Source organism: Chiloscyllium punctatum, chromosome 42 (assembly GCF_047496795.1).
Source record: "Chiloscyllium punctatum isolate Juve2018m chromosome 42, sChiPun1.3, whole genome shotgun sequence".
In the NCBI taxonomy this organism is placed as follows: domain Eukaryota; kingdom Metazoa; phylum Chordata; class Chondrichthyes; order Orectolobiformes; family Hemiscylliidae; genus Chiloscyllium; species Chiloscyllium punctatum.
This window is the reverse complement of record NC_092780.1, coordinates 9261126-9277520: the sequence shown is the minus strand read 5'-3', so window position 1 is coordinate 9277520 and position 16395 is coordinate 9261126. Positions and strand designations below refer to the sequence as shown.

At 48.0% G+C, this 16395-nt stretch overlaps 15 non-coding genes across 15 annotated transcripts; all 15 read left to right on the top strand.

Annotated features, from left to right (window-relative positions):
* The first annotated feature begins 198 nt into the window (after window positions 1-198).
* Window positions 199-270, top strand: trnac-gca (transfer RNA cysteine (anticodon GCA)). Its single transcript has one exon. It is a non-coding gene; the product is annotated as a tRNA-Cys (tRNA).
* Window positions 271-737: 467 nt separating this feature from the next.
* trnac-gca (transfer RNA cysteine (anticodon GCA)) lies at window positions 738-809 on the top strand. The gene has a single exon. It is a non-coding gene; the product is annotated as a tRNA-Cys (tRNA).
* A 1520-nt stretch (window positions 810-2329) lies between these two features.
* On the top strand, window positions 2330-2401 carry trnac-gca (transfer RNA cysteine (anticodon GCA)). The gene has a single exon. It is a non-coding gene; the product is annotated as a tRNA-Cys (tRNA).
* Window positions 2402-3395: 994 nt separating this feature from the next.
* On the top strand, window positions 3396-3467 carry trnac-gca (transfer RNA cysteine (anticodon GCA)). Its single transcript has one exon. It is a non-coding gene; the product is annotated as a tRNA-Cys (tRNA).
* A 467-nt stretch (window positions 3468-3934) lies between these two features.
* Window positions 3935-4006, top strand: trnac-gca (transfer RNA cysteine (anticodon GCA)). The gene has a single exon. It is a non-coding gene; the product is annotated as a tRNA-Cys (tRNA).
* A 1520-nt stretch (window positions 4007-5526) lies between these two features.
* trnac-gca (transfer RNA cysteine (anticodon GCA)) lies at window positions 5527-5598 on the top strand. Its single transcript has one exon. It is a non-coding gene; the product is annotated as a tRNA-Cys (tRNA).
* Window positions 5599-6592: 994 nt separating this feature from the next.
* Window positions 6593-6664, top strand: trnac-gca (transfer RNA cysteine (anticodon GCA)). The gene has a single exon. It is a non-coding gene; the product is annotated as a tRNA-Cys (tRNA).
* Window positions 6665-7131: 467 nt separating this feature from the next.
* Window positions 7132-7203, top strand: trnac-gca (transfer RNA cysteine (anticodon GCA)). The gene has a single exon. It is a non-coding gene; the product is annotated as a tRNA-Cys (tRNA).
* Window positions 7204-8723: 1520 nt separating this feature from the next.
* Window positions 8724-8795, top strand: trnac-gca (transfer RNA cysteine (anticodon GCA)). The gene has a single exon. It is a non-coding gene; the product is annotated as a tRNA-Cys (tRNA).
* Window positions 8796-9789: 994 nt separating this feature from the next.
* trnac-gca (transfer RNA cysteine (anticodon GCA)) lies at window positions 9790-9861 on the top strand. The gene has a single exon. It is a non-coding gene; the product is annotated as a tRNA-Cys (tRNA).
* A 467-nt stretch (window positions 9862-10328) lies between these two features.
* On the top strand, window positions 10329-10400 carry trnac-gca (transfer RNA cysteine (anticodon GCA)). Its single transcript has one exon. It is a non-coding gene; the product is annotated as a tRNA-Cys (tRNA).
* Window positions 10401-11394: 994 nt separating this feature from the next.
* Window positions 11395-11466, top strand: trnac-gca (transfer RNA cysteine (anticodon GCA)). Its single transcript has one exon. It is a non-coding gene; the product is annotated as a tRNA-Cys (tRNA).
* A 467-nt stretch (window positions 11467-11933) lies between these two features.
* Window positions 11934-12005, top strand: trnac-gca (transfer RNA cysteine (anticodon GCA)). Its single transcript has one exon. It is a non-coding gene; the product is annotated as a tRNA-Cys (tRNA).
* Window positions 12006-13525: 1520 nt separating this feature from the next.
* On the top strand, window positions 13526-13597 carry trnac-gca (transfer RNA cysteine (anticodon GCA)). The gene has a single exon. It is a non-coding gene; the product is annotated as a tRNA-Cys (tRNA).
* A 994-nt stretch (window positions 13598-14591) lies between these two features.
* trnac-gca (transfer RNA cysteine (anticodon GCA)) lies at window positions 14592-14663 on the top strand. Its single transcript has one exon. It is a non-coding gene; the product is annotated as a tRNA-Cys (tRNA).
* Window positions 14664-16395: the final 1732 nt, after the last annotated feature.

Below are 16395 nucleotides of genomic sequence, written 5' to 3'. Positions count from 1 at the left end.
ATCTGAACTCTACCACTCAGCCATTTCCATTTCCGATGCAAATGCCATTGAAGTCAGACAGTCATTTTGGAGTTAGGTTCCACATACAAAACATCTGTGCTGCACGTAAACTGTTGAAAGGCACAGACAAAAGAGTTGTTTTCGACAATTGTCACTGTAGTGTGTGGAAAGTATAAACATGCACCGCAGTTTTCCATTGGGGGTATTGCTCAGTGGTAGAGCATTTGACTGCAGATCAAGAGGTCCCCAGTTCAAATCTGGGTGCCCCCTTTATACAAGCAACTTCCCTGCACTGGAGCGGCTTTTCAAGTAACTGCCGTTGCCCATCCTGCACAGGAAACACTGAAGGAGGGGTGTTTTGCTACCACAGCAAGGTTCCTTCTATGATGAACACCTCAAAGACTCAAAGATCCGTGGTGCATCGTGAGATGTTGCAAAACATGCACTGCAGCCCCGAAACGAGAGCATGAAAGCGTTGCACGTACATACGGTCAGCGCGGATGCACTCTATGAGTGCATCTGCGCAATATCTTCCGTCCATCTGAACTCTACCACTCAGCCATTTCCAGTTCCGATGCAAATGCCATTGAAGTCAGACAGTCATTTTGGAGTTAGGTTCCACATACAAAACATCTGTGCTGCACGTAAACTGTTGAAAGGCACAGACAAAAGAGTTGTTTTCGACAATTGTCACTGTAGTGTGTGGAAAGTATAAACATGCACCGCAGTTTTCCGTTGGGGGTATAGCTCAGTGGTAGAGCATTTGACTGCAGATCAAGAGGTCCCCAGTTCAAATCTGGGTGCCCCCTTTTCCAAGCAACTTCCCGGCACTGGAGCGGCTTTTCAAGTAACTGCCGTTGCCCCTCCTGCACAGGAAACACTGAAGGAGGGGTGTTTTGCTACCACAGCAAGGTTCCTTCTACGATGAACACCTCAAAGTCACGAAGATCCGTGTTGCATCGTGAGATGTTGCAAAACATGCACTGCATCGCAGAAACGAGAGCATGAAAGCGTTGCACGTGCATACGGTCAGCGCGGATGCACTCTATGAGTGCATCTGCGCAATATCTTCCGTCCATCTGAACTCTACCACTCAGCCATTTCCATTTCCGATGCAAATGCCATTGAAGTCAGACAGTCATTTTGGAGTTAGGTTCCACATACAAAACATCTGTGCTGCACGTAAACTGATGAAAGGCGCAGACAAGAGAGTTGTTTTAGACAATTGTCATTGTAGTATGTGGAAAGTGTAAACATGCACCGCCCTTTTCTCGTGGGAGTCTAGCTCAGTGGTAGAGCATTTGACTGCAGATCCAGAGGTCCCCAGTTCAAATCTGGGTGCCCCCTTTATACAAGCAACTTCCCTGCACTGGAGCGGCTTTTCAAGTAACTGCCGTTGCCCATCCTGCACAGGAAACACTGAAGGAGGGGTGTTTTGCTACCACAGCAAGGTTCCTTCTTTGATGAACACCTCAAAGACACGAAGATCCGTGTTGCATCGTGAGATGTTGCAAAACATGCACTGCAGCGCCGAAACGAGAGCATGAAAGCATTGCACGTGCATACGGTCAGCGCCGAGGTCATCGGAGCAATATCTTCCGTCCATCTGGACTCTACCACTCAGCCATTTCCATTTCCGATGCAAATGCCATTGAAGTCAGACAGTCATTTTGGAGTTAGGTTCCACATACAAAACATCTGTGCTGCACGTAAACTGTTGAAAGGCGCAGACAAGAGAGTTGTTTTAGACAATTGTCACTGTAGTATGTGGAAAGTGTAAACATGCACCGCAGTTTTCTGTTGGGGGTATAGCTCAGTGGTAGAGCATTTTACTGCAGATCAAGAGGTCCCCAGTTCAAATCTGGGTGCCCCCTTCATAGAAGCAACTTCCCGGCACTGGAGCGGCTTTTCAAGTAACTGCCGTTGCCCATCCTGCACAGGAAACACTGAAGGAGGGGTGTTTTGCTACCACAGCAAGGTTCCTTCTACGATGAACACCTCAAAGACACAAAGATCCGTGTTGCATCGTGAGATGTTGCAAAACATGCACTGCAGCGCCGAAACGAGAGCATGAAAGCATTGCACGTGCATACGGTCAGCGCCGAGGTCATCGGAGCAATATCTTCCGTCCATCTGGACTCTACCACTCAGCCATTTCCATTTCCTATGCAAATGCCATTGAAGTCAGACAGTCATTTTGGAGTTAGGTTCCACATACAAAACATCTGTACTGCACGTAAACTGTTGAAAGGCACAGACAACAGAGTTGTTTCAGACAATTGTCACTGTAGTATGTGGAAAGTGTAAACATGCACCGCAGTTTTCCGTTGGGGGTATAGCTCAGTGGTAGAGCATTTGACTGCAGATCAAGAGGTCCCCAGTTCAAATCTGGGTGCCCCCTTTATACAAGCAACTTCCCTGCACTGGAGCGGCTTTTCAAGTAACTGCCGTTGCCCATCCTGCACAGGAAACACTGAAGGAGGGGTGTTTTGCTACCACATCAAGGTTCCTTCTTTGATGAACACCTCAAAGACACGAAGATCCGTGTTGCATCGTGAGATGTTGCAAAACATGCACTGCAGCGCCGAAACGAGAGCATGAAAGCATTGCACGTGCATACGGTCAGCGCCGAGGTCATCGGAGCAATATCTTCCGTCCATCTGGACTCTACCACTCAGCCATTTCCATTTCCGATGCAAATGCCATTGAAGTCAGACAGTCATTTTGGAGTTAGGTTCCACATACAAAACATCTGTGCTGCACGTAAACTGTTGAAAGGCGCAGACAAGAGAGTTGTTTTAGACAATTGTCACTGTAGTATGTGGAAAGTGTAAACATGCACCGCAGTTTTCTGTTGGGGGTATAGCTCAGTGGTAGAGCATTTTACTGCAGATCAAGAGGTCCCCAGTTCAAATCTGGGTGCCCCCTTCATAGAAGCAACTTCCCGGCACTGGAGCGGCTTTTCAAGTAACTGCCGTTGCCCATCCTGCACAGGAAACACTGAAGGAGGGGTGTTTTGCTACCACAGCAAGGTTCCTTCTATGATGAACACCTCAAAGACACAAAGATCCGTGTTGCATCGTGAGATGTTGCAAAACATGCACTGCAGCCCCGAAACGAGAGCATGAAAGCGTTGCACGTACATACGGTCAGCGCGGATGCACTCGATGAGTGCATCTGCGCAATATCTTCCGTCCATCTGAACTCTACCACTCAGCCATTTCCATTTCCGATGCAAATGCCATTGAAGTCAGACAGTCATTTTGGAGTTAGGTTCCACATACAAAACATCTGGGCTGCACGTAAACTGTTGAAAGGCACAGACAAAAGAGTTGTTTTCGACAATTGTCACTGTAGTGTGTGGAAAGTATAAACATGCACCGCAGTTTTCCATTGGGGGTATAGCTCAGTGGTAGAGCATTTGACTGCAGATCAAGAGGTCCCCAGTTCAAATCTGGGTGCCCCCTTTATACAAGCAACTTCCCTGCACTGGAGCGGCTTTTCAAGTAACTGCCGTTGCCCATCCTGCACAGGAAACACTGAAGGAGGGGTGTTTTGCTACCACAGCAAGGTTCCTTCTATGATGAACACCTCAAAGACTCAAAGATCCGTGGTGCATCGTGAGATGTTGCAAAACATGCACTGCAGCCCCGAAACGAGAGCATGAAAGCGTTGCACGTACATACGGTCAGCGCGGATGCACTCTATGAGTGCATCTGCGCAATATCTTCCGTCCATCTGAACTCTACCACTCAGCCATTTCCAGTTCCGATGCAAATGCCATTGAAGTCAGACAGTCATTTTGGAGTTAGGTTCCACATACAAAACATCTGTGCTGCACGTAAACTGTTGAAAGGCACAGACAAAAGAGTTGTTTTCGACAATTGTCACTGTAGTGTGTGGAAAGTATAAACATGCACCGCAGTTTTCCGTTGGGGGTATAGCTCAGTGGTAGAGCATTTGACTGCAGATCAAGAGGTCCCCAGTTCAAATCTGGGTGCCCCCTTTTCCAAGCAACTTCCCGGCACTGGAGCGGCTTTTCAAGTAACTGCCGTTGCCCCTCCTGCACAGGAAACACTGAAGGAGGGGTGTTTTGCTACCACAGCAAGGTTCCTTCTACGATGAACACCTCAAAGTCACGAAGATCCGTGTTGCATCGTGAGATGTTGCAAAACATGCACTGCATCGCAGAAACGAGAGCATGAAAGCGTTGCACGTGCATACGGTCAGCGCGGATGCACTCTATGAGTGCATCTGCGCAATATCTTCCGTCCATCTGAACTCTACCACTCAGCCATTTCCATTTCCGATGCAAATGCCATTGAAGTCAGACAGTCATTTTGGAGTTAGGTTCCACATACAAAACATCTGTGCTGCACGTAAACTGATGAAAGGCGCAGACAAGAGAGTTGTTTTAGACAATTGTCATTGTAGTATGTGGAAAGTGTAAACATGCACCGCCCTTTTCTCGTGGGAGTCTAGCTCAGTGGTAGAGCATTTGACTGCAGATCCAGAGGTCCCCAGTTCAAATCTGGGTGCCCCCTTTATACAAGCAACTTCCCTGCACTGGAGCGGCTTTTCAAGTAACTGCCGTTGCCCATCCTGCACAGGAAACACTGAAGGAGGGGTGTTTTGCTACCACAGCAAGGTTCCTTCTTTGATGAACACCTCAAAGACACGAAGATCCGTGTTGCATCGTGAGATGTTGCAAAACATGCACTGCAGCGCCGAAACGAGAGCATGAAAGCATTGCACGTGCATACGGTCAGCGCCGAGGTCATCGGAGCAATATCTTCCGTCCATCTGGACTCTACCACTCAGCCATTTCCATTTCCGATGCAAATGCCATTGAAGTCAGACAGTCATTTTGGAGTTAGGTTCCACATACAAAACATCTGTGCTGCACGTAAACTGTTGAAAGGCGCAGACAAGAGAGTTGTTTTAGACAATTGTCACTGTAGTATGTGGAAAGTGTAAACATGCACCGCAGTTTTCTGTTGGGGGTATAGCTCAGTGGTAGAGCATTTTACTGCAGATCAAGAGGTCCCCAGTTCAAATCTGGGTGCCCCCTTCATAGAAGCAACTTCCCGGCACTGGAGCGGCTTTTCAAGTAACTGCCGTTGCCCATCCTGCACAGGAAACACTGAAGGAGGGGTGTTTTGCTACCACAGCAAGGTTCCTTCTACGATGAACACCTCAAAGACACAAAGATCCGTGTTGCATCGTGAGATGTTGCAAAACATGCACTGCAGCCCCGAAACGAGAGCATGAAAGCATTGCACGTGCATACGGTCAGCGCCGAGGTCATCGGAGCAATATCTTCCGTCCATCTGGACTCTACCACTCAGCCATTTCCATTTCCTATGCAAATGCCATTGAAGTCAGACAGTCATTTTGGAGTTAGGTTCCACATACAAAACATCTGTACTGCACGTAAACTGTTGAAAGGCACAGACAACAGAGTTGTTTCAGACAATTGTCACTGTAGTATGTGGAAAGTGTAAACATGCACCGCAGTTTTCCGTTGGGGGTATAGCTCAGTGGTAGAGCATTTGACTGCAGATCAAGAGGTCCCCAGTTCAAATCTGGGTGCCCCCTTTATACAAGCAACTTCCCTGCACTGGAGCGGCTTTTCAAGTAACTGCCGTTGCCCATCCTGCACAGGAAACACTGAAGGAGGGGTGTTTTGCTACCACATCAAGGTTCCTTCTTTGATGAACACCTCAAAGACACGAAGATCCGTGTTGCATCGTGAGATGTTGCAAAACATGCACTGCAGCGCCGAAACGAGAGCATGAAAGCATTGCACGTGCATACGGTCAGCGCCGAGGTCATCGGAGCAATATCTTCCGTCCATCTGGACTCTACCACTCAGCCATTTCCATTTCCGATGCAAATGCCATTGAAGTCAGACAGTCATTTTGGAGTTAGGTTCCACATACAAAACATCTGTGCTGCACGTAAACTGTTGTAAGGCACAGACAAGAGAGTTGTTTTAGACAATTGTCACTGTAATATGTGGAAAGTGTAAACATGCACAGCAGTTTCCCGGTGGGGGTATAGCTCAGTGGTCGAGCATTTGACTGCAGATCAAGAGGTCCCCAGTTCAAATCGGGGAGCCCCCTTTATACAAGCAACTTCCCGGCACTGGAGCGGCTTTTCAAGTAACTGCCGTTGCTCCTCCTGCACAGGAAACACTGAAGGAGGGGTGTTTTGCTACCACAGCAAGGTTCCTTCTACGATGAACACCTCAAAGACACGAAGATCCGTGTTGCATCGTGAGATGTTGCAAAACATGCACTGCAGCGCTGAAACGAGAGCATGAAAGCATCGCACGTGCATATGGTCAGCGCGGATGCACTCGATGAGTGCATCTGCGCAATATCTTCCGTCCATCTGAACTCTACCACTCAGCCATTTCCATTTCCGATGCAAATGCCATTGAAGTCAGACAGTCATTTTGGAGTTAGGTTCCACATACAAAACATCTGTGCTGCACGTAAACTGTTGAAAGGCACAGACAAAAGAGTTGTTTTCGACAATTGTCACTGTAGTGTGTGGAAAGTATAAACATGCACCGCAGTTTTCCATTGGGGGTATAGCTCAGTGGTAGAGCATTTGACTGCAGATCAAGAGGTCCCCAGTTCAAATCTGGGTGCCCCCTTTATACAAGCAACTTCCCTGCACTGGAGCGGCTTTTCAAGTAACTGCCGTTGCCCATCCTGCACAGGAAACACTGAAGGAGGGGTGTTTTGCTACCACAGCAAGGTTCCTTCTATGATGAACACCTCAAAGACTCAAAGATCCGTGGTGCATCGTGAGATGTTGCAAAACATGCACTGCAGCCCCGAAACGAGAGCATGAAAGCGTTGCACGTACATACGGTCAGCGCGGATGCACTCTATGAGTGCATCTGCGCAATATCTTCCGTCCATCTGAACTCTACCACTCAGCCATTTCCAGTTCCGATGCAAATGCCATTGAAGTCAGACAGTCATTTTGGAGTTAGGTTCCACATACAAAACATCTGTGCTGCACGTAAACTGTTGAAAGGCACAGACAAAAGAGTTGTTTTCGACAATTGTCACTGTAGTGTGTGGAAAGTATAAACATGCACCGCAGTTTTCCGTTGGGGGTATAGCTCAGTGGTAGAGCATTTGACTGCAGATCAAGAGGTCCCCAGTTCAAATCTGGGTGCCCCCTTTTCCAAGCAACTTCCCGGCACTGGAGCGGCTTTTCAAGTAACTGCCGTTGCCCCTCCTGCACAGGAAACACTGAAGGAGGGGTGTTTTGCTACCACAGCAAGGTTCCTTCTACGATGAACACCTCAAAGTCACGAAGATCCGTGTTGCATCGTGAGATGTTGCAAAACATGCACTGCATCGCAGAAACGAGAGCATGAAAGCGTTGCACGTGCATACGGTCAGCGCGGATGCACTCTATGAGTGCATCTGCGCAATATCTTCCGTCCATCTGAACTCTACCACTCAGCCATTTCCATTTCCGATGCAAATGCCATTGAAGTCAGACAGTCATTTTGGAGTTAGGTTCCACATACAAAACATCTGTGCTGCACGTAAACTGATGAAAGGCGCAGACAAGAGAGTTGTTTTAGACAATTGTCATTGTAGTATGTGGAAAGTGTAAACATGCACCGCCCTTTTCTCGTGGGAGTCTAGCTCAGTGGTAGAGCATTTGACTGCAGATCCAGAGGTCCCCAGTTCAAATCTGGGTGCCCCCTTTATACAAGCAACTTCCCTGCACTGGAGCGGCTTTTCAAGTAACTGCCGTTGCCCATCCTGCACAGGAAACACTGAAGGAGGGGTGTTTTGCTACCACAGCAAGGTTCCTTCTTTGATGAACACCTCAAAGACACGAAGATCCGTGTTGCATCGTGAGATGTTGCAAAACATGCACTGCAGCGCCGAAACGAGAGCATGAAAGCATTGCACGTGCATACGGTCAGCGCCGAGGTCATCGGAGCAATATCTTCCGTCCATCTGGACTCTACCACTCAGCCATTTCCATTTCCGATGCAAATGCCATTGAAGTCAGACAGTCATTTTGGAGTTAGGTTCCACATACAAAACATCTGTGCTGCACGTAAACTGTTGAAAGGCGCAGACAAGAGAGTTGTTTTAGACAATTGTCACTGTAGTATGTGGAAAGTGTAAACATGCACCGCAGTTTTCTGTTGGGGGTATAGCTCAGTGGTAGAGCATTTTACTGCAGATCAAGAGGTCCCCAGTTCAAATCTGGGTGCCCCCTTCATAGAAGCAACTTCCCGGCACTGGAGCGGCTTTTCAAGTAACTGCCGTTGCCCATCCTGCACAGGAAACACTGAAGGAGGGGTGTTTTGCTACCACAGCAAGGTTCCTTCTACGATGAACACCTCAAAGACACAAAGATCCGTGTTGCATCGTGAGATGTTGCAAAACATGCACTGCAGCGCCGAAACGAGAGCATGAAAGCATTGCACGTGCATACGGTCAGCGCCGAGGTCATCGGAGCAATATCTTCCGTCCATCTGGACTCTACCACTCAGCCATTTCCATTTCCTATGCAAATGCCATTGAAGTCAGACAGTCATTTTGGAGTTAGGTTCCACATACAAAACATCTGTACTGCACGTAAACTGTTGAAAGGCACAGACAACAGAGTTGTTTCAGACAATTGTCACTGTAGTATGTGGAAAGTGTAAACATGCACCGCAGTCTTCCGTTGGGGGTATAGCTCAGTGGTAGAGCATTTGACTGCAGATCAAGAGGTCCCCAGTTCAAATCTGGGTGCCCCCTTTATACAAGCAACTTCCCTGCACTGGAGCGGCTTTTCAAGTAACTGCCGTTGCCCATCCTGCACAGGAAACACTGAAGGAGGGGTGTTTTGCTACCACATCAAGGTTCCTTCTTTGATGAACACCTCAAAGACACGAAGATCCGTGTTGCATCGTGAGATGTTGCAAAACATGCACTGCAGCGCCGAAACGAGAGCATGAAAGCATTGCACGTGCATACGGTCAGCGCCGAGGTCATCGGAGCAATATCTTCCGTCCATCTGGACTCTACCACTCAGCCATTTCCATTTCCGATGCAAATGCCATTGAAGTCAGACAGTCATTTTGGAGTTAGGTTCCACATACAAAACATCTGTGCTGCACGTAAACTGTTGAAAGGCGCAGACAAGAGAGTTGTTTTAGACAATTGTCACTGTAGTATGTGGAAAGTGTAAACATGCACCGCAGTTTTCTGTTGGGGGTATAGCTCAGTGGTAGAGCATTTTACTGCAGATCAAGAGGTCCCCAGTTCAAATCTGGGTGCCCCCTTCATAGAAGCAACTTCCCGGCACTGGAGCGGCTTTTCAAGTAACTGCCGTTGCCCATCCTGCACAGGAAACACTGAAGGAGGGGTGTTTTGCTACCACAGCAAGGTTCCTTCTATGATGAACACCTCAAAGACACAAAGATCCGTGTTGCATCGTGAGATGTTGCAAAACATGCACTGCAGCCCCGAAACGAGAGCATGAAAGCGTTGCACGTACATACGGTCAGCGCGGATGCACTCGATGAGTGCATCTGCGCAATATCTTCCGTCCATCTGAACTCTACCACTCAGCCATTTCCATTTCCGATGCAAATGCCATTGAAGTCAGACAGTCATTTTGGAGTTAGGTTCCACATACAAAACATCTGGGCTGCACGTAAACTGTTGAAAGGCACAGACAAAAGAGTTGTTTTCGACAATTGTCACTGTAGTGTGTGGAAAGTATAAACATGCACCGCAGTTTTCCATTGGGGGTATAGCTCAGTGGTAGAGCATTTGACTGCAGATCAAGAGGTCCCCAGTTCAAATCTGGGTGCCCCCTTTATACAAGCAACTTCCCTGCACTGGAGCGGCTTTTCAAGTAACTGCCGTTGCCCATCCTGCACAGGAAACACTGAAGGAGGGGTGTTTTGCTACCACAGCAAGGTTCCTTCTATGATGAACACCTCAAAGACTCAAAGATCCGTGGTGCATCGTGAGATGTTGCAAAACATGCACTGCAGCCCCGAAACGAGAGCATGAAAGCGTTGCACGTACATACGGTCAGCGCGGATGCACTCTATGAGTGCATCTGCGCAATATCTTCCGTCCATCTGAACTCTACCACTCAGCCATTTCCAGTTCCGATGCAAATGCCATTGAAGTCAGACAGTCATTTTGGAGTTAGGTTCCACATACAAAACATCTGTGCTGCACGTAAACTGTTGAAAGGCACAGACAAAAGAGTTGTTTTCGACAATTGTCACTGTAGTGTGTGGAAAGTATAAACATGCACCGCAGTTTTCCGTTGGGGGTATAGCTCAGTGGTAGAGCATTTGACTGCAGATCAAGAGGTCCCCAGTTCAAATCTGGGTGCCCCCTTTATACAAGCAACTTCCCTGCACTGGAGCGGCTTTTCAAGTAACTGCCGTTGCCCATCCTGCACAGGAAACACTGAAGGAGGGGTGTTTTGCTACCACATCAAGGTTCCTTCTTTGATGAACACCTCAAAGACACGAAGATCCGTGTTGCATCGTGAGATGTTGCAAAACATGCACTGCAGCGCCGAAACGAGAGCATGAAAGCATTGCACGTGCATACGGTCAGCGCCGAGGTCATCGGAGCAATATCTTCCGTCCATCTGGACTCTACCACTCAGCCATTTCCATTTCCGATGCAAATGCCATTGAAGTCAGACAGTCATTTTGGAGTTAGGTTCCACATACAAAACATCTGTGCTGCACGTAAACTGTTGAAAGGCGCAGACAAGAGAGTTGTTTTAGACAATTGTCACTGTAGTATGTGGAAAGTGTAAACATGCACCGCAGTTTTCTGTTGGGGGTATAGCTCAGTGGTAGAGCATTTTACTGCAGATCAAGAGGTCCCCAGTTCAAATCTGGGTGCCCCCTTCATAGAAGCAACTTCCCGGCACTGGAGCGGCTTTTCAAGTAACTGCCGTTGCCCATCCTGCACAGGAAACACTGAAGGAGGGGTGTTTTGCTACCACAGCAAGGTTCCTTCTATGATGAACACCTCAAAGACACAAAGATCCGTGTTGCATCGTGAGATGTTGCAAAACATGCACTGCAGCCCCGAAACGAGAGCATGAAAGCGTTGCACGTACATACGGTCAGCGCGGATGCACTCGATGAGTGCATCTGCGCAATATCTTCCGTCCATCTGAACTCTACCACTCAGCCATTTCCATTTCCGATGCAAATGCCATTGAAGTCAGACAGTCATTTTGGAGTTAGGTTCCACATACAAAACATCTGGGCTGCACGTAAACTGTTGAAAGGCACAGACAAAAGAGTTGTTTTCGACAATTGTCACTGTAGTGTGTGGAAAGTATAAACATGCACCGCAGTTTTCCATTGGGGGTATAGCTCAGTGGTAGAGCATTTGACTGCAGATCAAGAGGTCCCCAGTTCAAATCTGGGTGCCCCCTTTATACAAGCAACTTCCCTGCACTGGAGCGGCTTTTCAAGTAACTGCCGTTGCCCATCCTGCACAGGAAACACTGAAGGAGGGGTGTTTTGCTACCACAGCAAGGTTCCTTCTATGATGAACACCTCAAAGACTCAAAGATCCGTGGTGCATCGTGAGATGTTGCAAAACATGCACTGCAGCCCCGAAACGAGAGCATGAAAGCGTTGCACGTACATACGGTCAGCGCGGATGCACTCTATGAGTGCATCTGCGCAATATCTTCCGTCCATCTGAACTCTACCACTCAGCCATTTCCAGTTCCGATGCAAATGCCATTGAAGTCAGACAGTCATTTTGGAGTTAGGTTCCACATACAAAACATCTGTGCTGCACGTAAACTGTTGAAAGGCACAGACAAAAGAGTTGTTTTCGACAATTGTCACTGTAGTGTGTGGAAAGTATAAACATGCACCGCAGTTTTCCGTTGGGGGTATAGCTCAGTGGTAGAGCATTTGACTGCAGATCAAGAGGTCCCCAGTTCAAATCTGGGTGCCCCCTTTTCCAAGCAACTTCCCGGCACTGGAGCGGCTTTTCAAGTAACTGCCGTTGCCCCTCCTGCACAGGAAACACTGAAGGAGGGGTGTTTTGCTACCACAGCAAGGTTCCTTCTACGATGAACACCTCAAAGTCACGAAGATCCGTGTTGCATCGTGAGATGTTGCAAAACATGCACTGCATCGCAGAAACGAGAGCATGAAAGCGTTGCACGTGCATACGGTCAGCGCGGATGCACTCTATGAGTGCATCTGCGCAATATCTTCCGTCCATCTGAACTCTACCACTCAGCCATTTCCATTTCCGATGCAAATGCCATTGAAGTCAGACAGTCATTTTGGAGTTAGGTTCCACATACAAAACATCTGTGCTGCACGTAAACTGATGAAAGGCGCAGACAAGAGAGTTGTTTTAGACAATTGTCATTGTAGTATGTGGAAAGTGTAAACATGCACCGCCCTTTTCTCGTGGGAGTCTAGCTCAGTGGTAGAGCATTTGACTGCAGATCCAGAGGTCCCCAGTTCAAATCTGGGTGCCCCCTTTATACAAGCAACTTCCCTGCACTGGAGCGGCTTTTCAAGTAACTGCCGTTGCCCATCCTGCACAGGAAACACTGAAGGAGGGGTGTTTTGCTACCACAGCAAGGTTCCTTCTTTGATGAACACCTCAAAGACACGAAGATCCGTGTTGCATCGTGAGATGTTGCAAAACATGCACTGCAGCGCCGAAACGAGAGCATGAAAGCATTGCACGTGCATACGGTCAGCGCCGAGGTCATCGGAGCAATATCTTCCGTCCATCTGGACTCTACCACTCAGCCATTTCCATTTCCGATGCAAATGCCATTGAAGTCAGACAGTCATTTTGGAGTTAGGTTCCACATACAAAACATCTGTGCTGCACGTAAACTGTTGAAAGGCGCAGACAAGAGAGTTGTTTTAGACAATTGTCACTGTAGTATGTGGAAAGTGTAAACATGCACCGCAGTTTTCTGTTGGGGGTATAGCTCAGTGGTAGAGCATTTTACTGCAGATCAAGAGGTCCCCAGTTCAAATCTGGGTGCCCCCTTCATAGAAGCAACTTCCCGGCACTGGAGCGGCTTTTCAAGTAACTGCCGTTGCCCATCCTGCACAGGAAACACTGAAGGAGGGGTGTTTTGCTACCACAGCAAGGTTCCTTCTACGATGAACACCTCAAAGACACAAAGATCCGTGTTGCATCGTGAGATGTTGCAAAACATGCACTGCAGCGCCGAAACGAGAGCATGAAAGCATTGCACGTGCATACGGTCAGCGCCGAGGTCATCGGAGCAATATCTTCCGTCCATCTGGACTCTACCACTCAGCCATTTCCATTTCCTATGCAAATGCCATTGAAGTCAGACAGTCATTTTGGAGTTAGGTTCCACATACAAAACATCTGTACTGCACGTAAACTGTTGAAAGGCACAGACAACAGAGTTGTTTCAGACAATTGTCACTGTAGTATGTGGAAAGTGTAAACATGCACCGCAGTTTTCCGTTGGGGGTATAGCTCAGTGGTAGAGCATTTGACTGCAGATCAAGAGGTCCCCAGTTCAAATCTGGGTGCCCCCTTTATACAAGCAACTTCCCTGCACTGGAGCGGCTTTTCAAGTAACTGCCGTTGCCCATCCTGCACAGGAAACACTGAAGGAGGGGTGTTTTGCTACCACATCAAGGTTCCTTCTTTGATGAACACCTCAAAGACACGAAGATCCGTGTTGCATCGTGAGATGTTGCAAAACATGCACTGCAGCGCCGAAACGAGAGCATGAAAGCATTGCACGTGCATACGGTCAGCGCCGAGGTCATCGGAGCAATATCTTCCGTCCATCTGGACTCTACCACTCAGCCATTTCCATTTCCGATGCAAATGCCATTGAAGTCAGACAGTCATTTTGGAGTTAGGTTCCACATACAAAACATCTGTGCTGCACGTAAACTGTTGTAAGGCACAGACAAGAGAGTTGTTTTAGACAATTGTCACTGTAATATGTGGAAAGTGTAAACATGCACAGCAGTTTCCCGGTGGGGGTATAGCTCAGTGGTCGAGCATTTGACTGCAGATCAAGAGGTCCCCAGTTCAAATCGGGGAGCCCCCTTTATACAAGCAACTTCCCGGCACTGGAGCGGCTTTTCAAGTAACTGCCGTTGCTCCTCCTGCACAGGAAACACTGAAGGAGGGGTGTTTTGCTACCACAGCAAGGTTCCTTCTACGATGAACACCTCAAAGACACGAAGATCCGTGTTGCATCGTGAGATGTTGCAAAACATGCACTGCAGCCCCGAAACGAGAGCATGAAAGCGTTGCACGTACATACGGTCAGCGCGGATGCACTCTATGAGTGCATCTGCGCAATATCTTCCGTCCATCTGAACTCTACCACTCAGCCATTTCCAGTTCCGATGCAAATGCCATTGAAGTCAGACAGTCATTTTGGAGTTAGGTTCCACATACAAAACATCTGTGCTGCACGTAAACTGTTGAAAGGCACAGACAAAAGAGTTGTTTTCGACAATTGTCACTGTAGTGTGTGGAAAGTATAAACATGCACCGCAGTTTTCCGTTGGGGGTATAGCTCAGTGGTAGAGCATTTGACTGCAGATCAAGAGGTCCCCAGTTCAAATCTGGGTGCCCCCTTTTCCAAGCAACTTCCCGGCACTGGAGCGGCTTTTCAAGTAACTGCCGTTGCCCCTCCTGCACAGGAAACACTGAAGGAGGGGTGTTTTGCTACCACAGCAAGGTTCCTTCTACGATGAACACCTCAAAGTCACGAAGATCCGTGTTGCATCGTGAGATGTTGCAAAACATGCACTGCATCGCAGAAACGAGAGCATGAAAGCGTTGCACGTGCATACGGTCAGCGCGGATGCACTCTATGAGTGCATCTGCGCAATATCTTCCGTCCATCGGACTCTACCACTCAGCCATTTCCATTTCCGATGCAAATGCCATTGAAGTCAGACAGTCATTTTGGAGTTAGGTTCCACATACAAAACATCTGTGCTGCACGTAAACTGATGAAAGGCGCAGACAAGAGAGTTGTTTTAGACAATTGTCATTGTAGTATGTGGAAAGTGTAAACATGCACCGCCCTTTTCTCGTGGGAGTCTAGCTCAGTGGTAGAGCATTTGACTGCAGATCCAGAGGTCCCCAGTTCAAATCTGGGTGCCCCCTTTATACAAGCAACTTCCCTGCACTGGAGCGGCTTTTCAAGTAACTGCCGTTGCCCATCCTGCACAGGAAACACTGAAGGAGGGGTGTTTTGCTACCACAGCAAGGTTCCTTCTTTGATGAACACCTCAAAGACACGAAGATCCGTGTTGCATCGTGAGATGTTGCAAAACATGCACTGCAGCGCCGAAACGAGAGCATGAAAGCATTGCACGTGCATACGGTCAGCGCCGAGGTCATCGGAGCAATATCTTCCGTCCATCTGGACTCTACCACTCAGCCATTTCCATTTCCGATGCAAATGCCATTGAAGTCAGACAGTCATTTTGGAGTTAGGTTCCACATACAAAACATCTGTGCTGCACGTAAACTGTTGAAAGGCGCAGACAAGAGAGTTGTTTTAGACAATTGTCACTGTAGTATGTGGAAAGTGTAAACATGCACCGCAGTTTTCTGTTGGGGGTATAGCTCAGTGGTAGAGCATTTTACTGCAGATCAAGAGGTCCCCAGTTCAAATCTGGGTGCCCCCTTCATAGAAGCAACTTCCCGGCACTGGAGCGGCTTTTCAAGTAACTGCCGTTGCCCATCCTGCACAGGAAACACTGAAGGAGGGGTGTTTTGCTACCACAGCAAGGTTCCTTCTACGATGAACACCTCAAAGACACAAAGATCCGTGTTGCATCGTGAGATGTTGCAAAACATGCACTGCAGCGCCGAAACGAGAGCATGAAAGCATTGCACGTGCATACGGTCAGCGCCGAGGTCATCGGAGCAATATCTTCCGTCCATCTGGACTCTACCACTCAGCCATTTCCATTTCCGATGCAAATGCCATTGAAGTCAGACAGTCATTTTGGAGTTAGGTTCCACATACAAAACATCTGTGCTGCACGTAAACTGTTGAAAGGCGCAGACAAGAGAGTTGTTTTAGACAATTGTCACTGTAGTATGTGGAAAGTGTAAACATGCACCGCAGTTTTCTGTTGGGGGTATAGCTCAGTGGTAGAGCATTTTACTGCAGATCAAGAGGTCCCCAGTTCAAATCTGGGTGCCCCCTTCATAGAAGCAACTTCCCGGCACTGGAGCGGCTTTTCAAGTAACTGCCGTTGCCCATCCTGCACAGGAAACACTGAAGGAGGGGTGTTTTGCTACCACAGCAAGGTTCCTTCTATGATGAACACCTCAAAGACACAAAGAT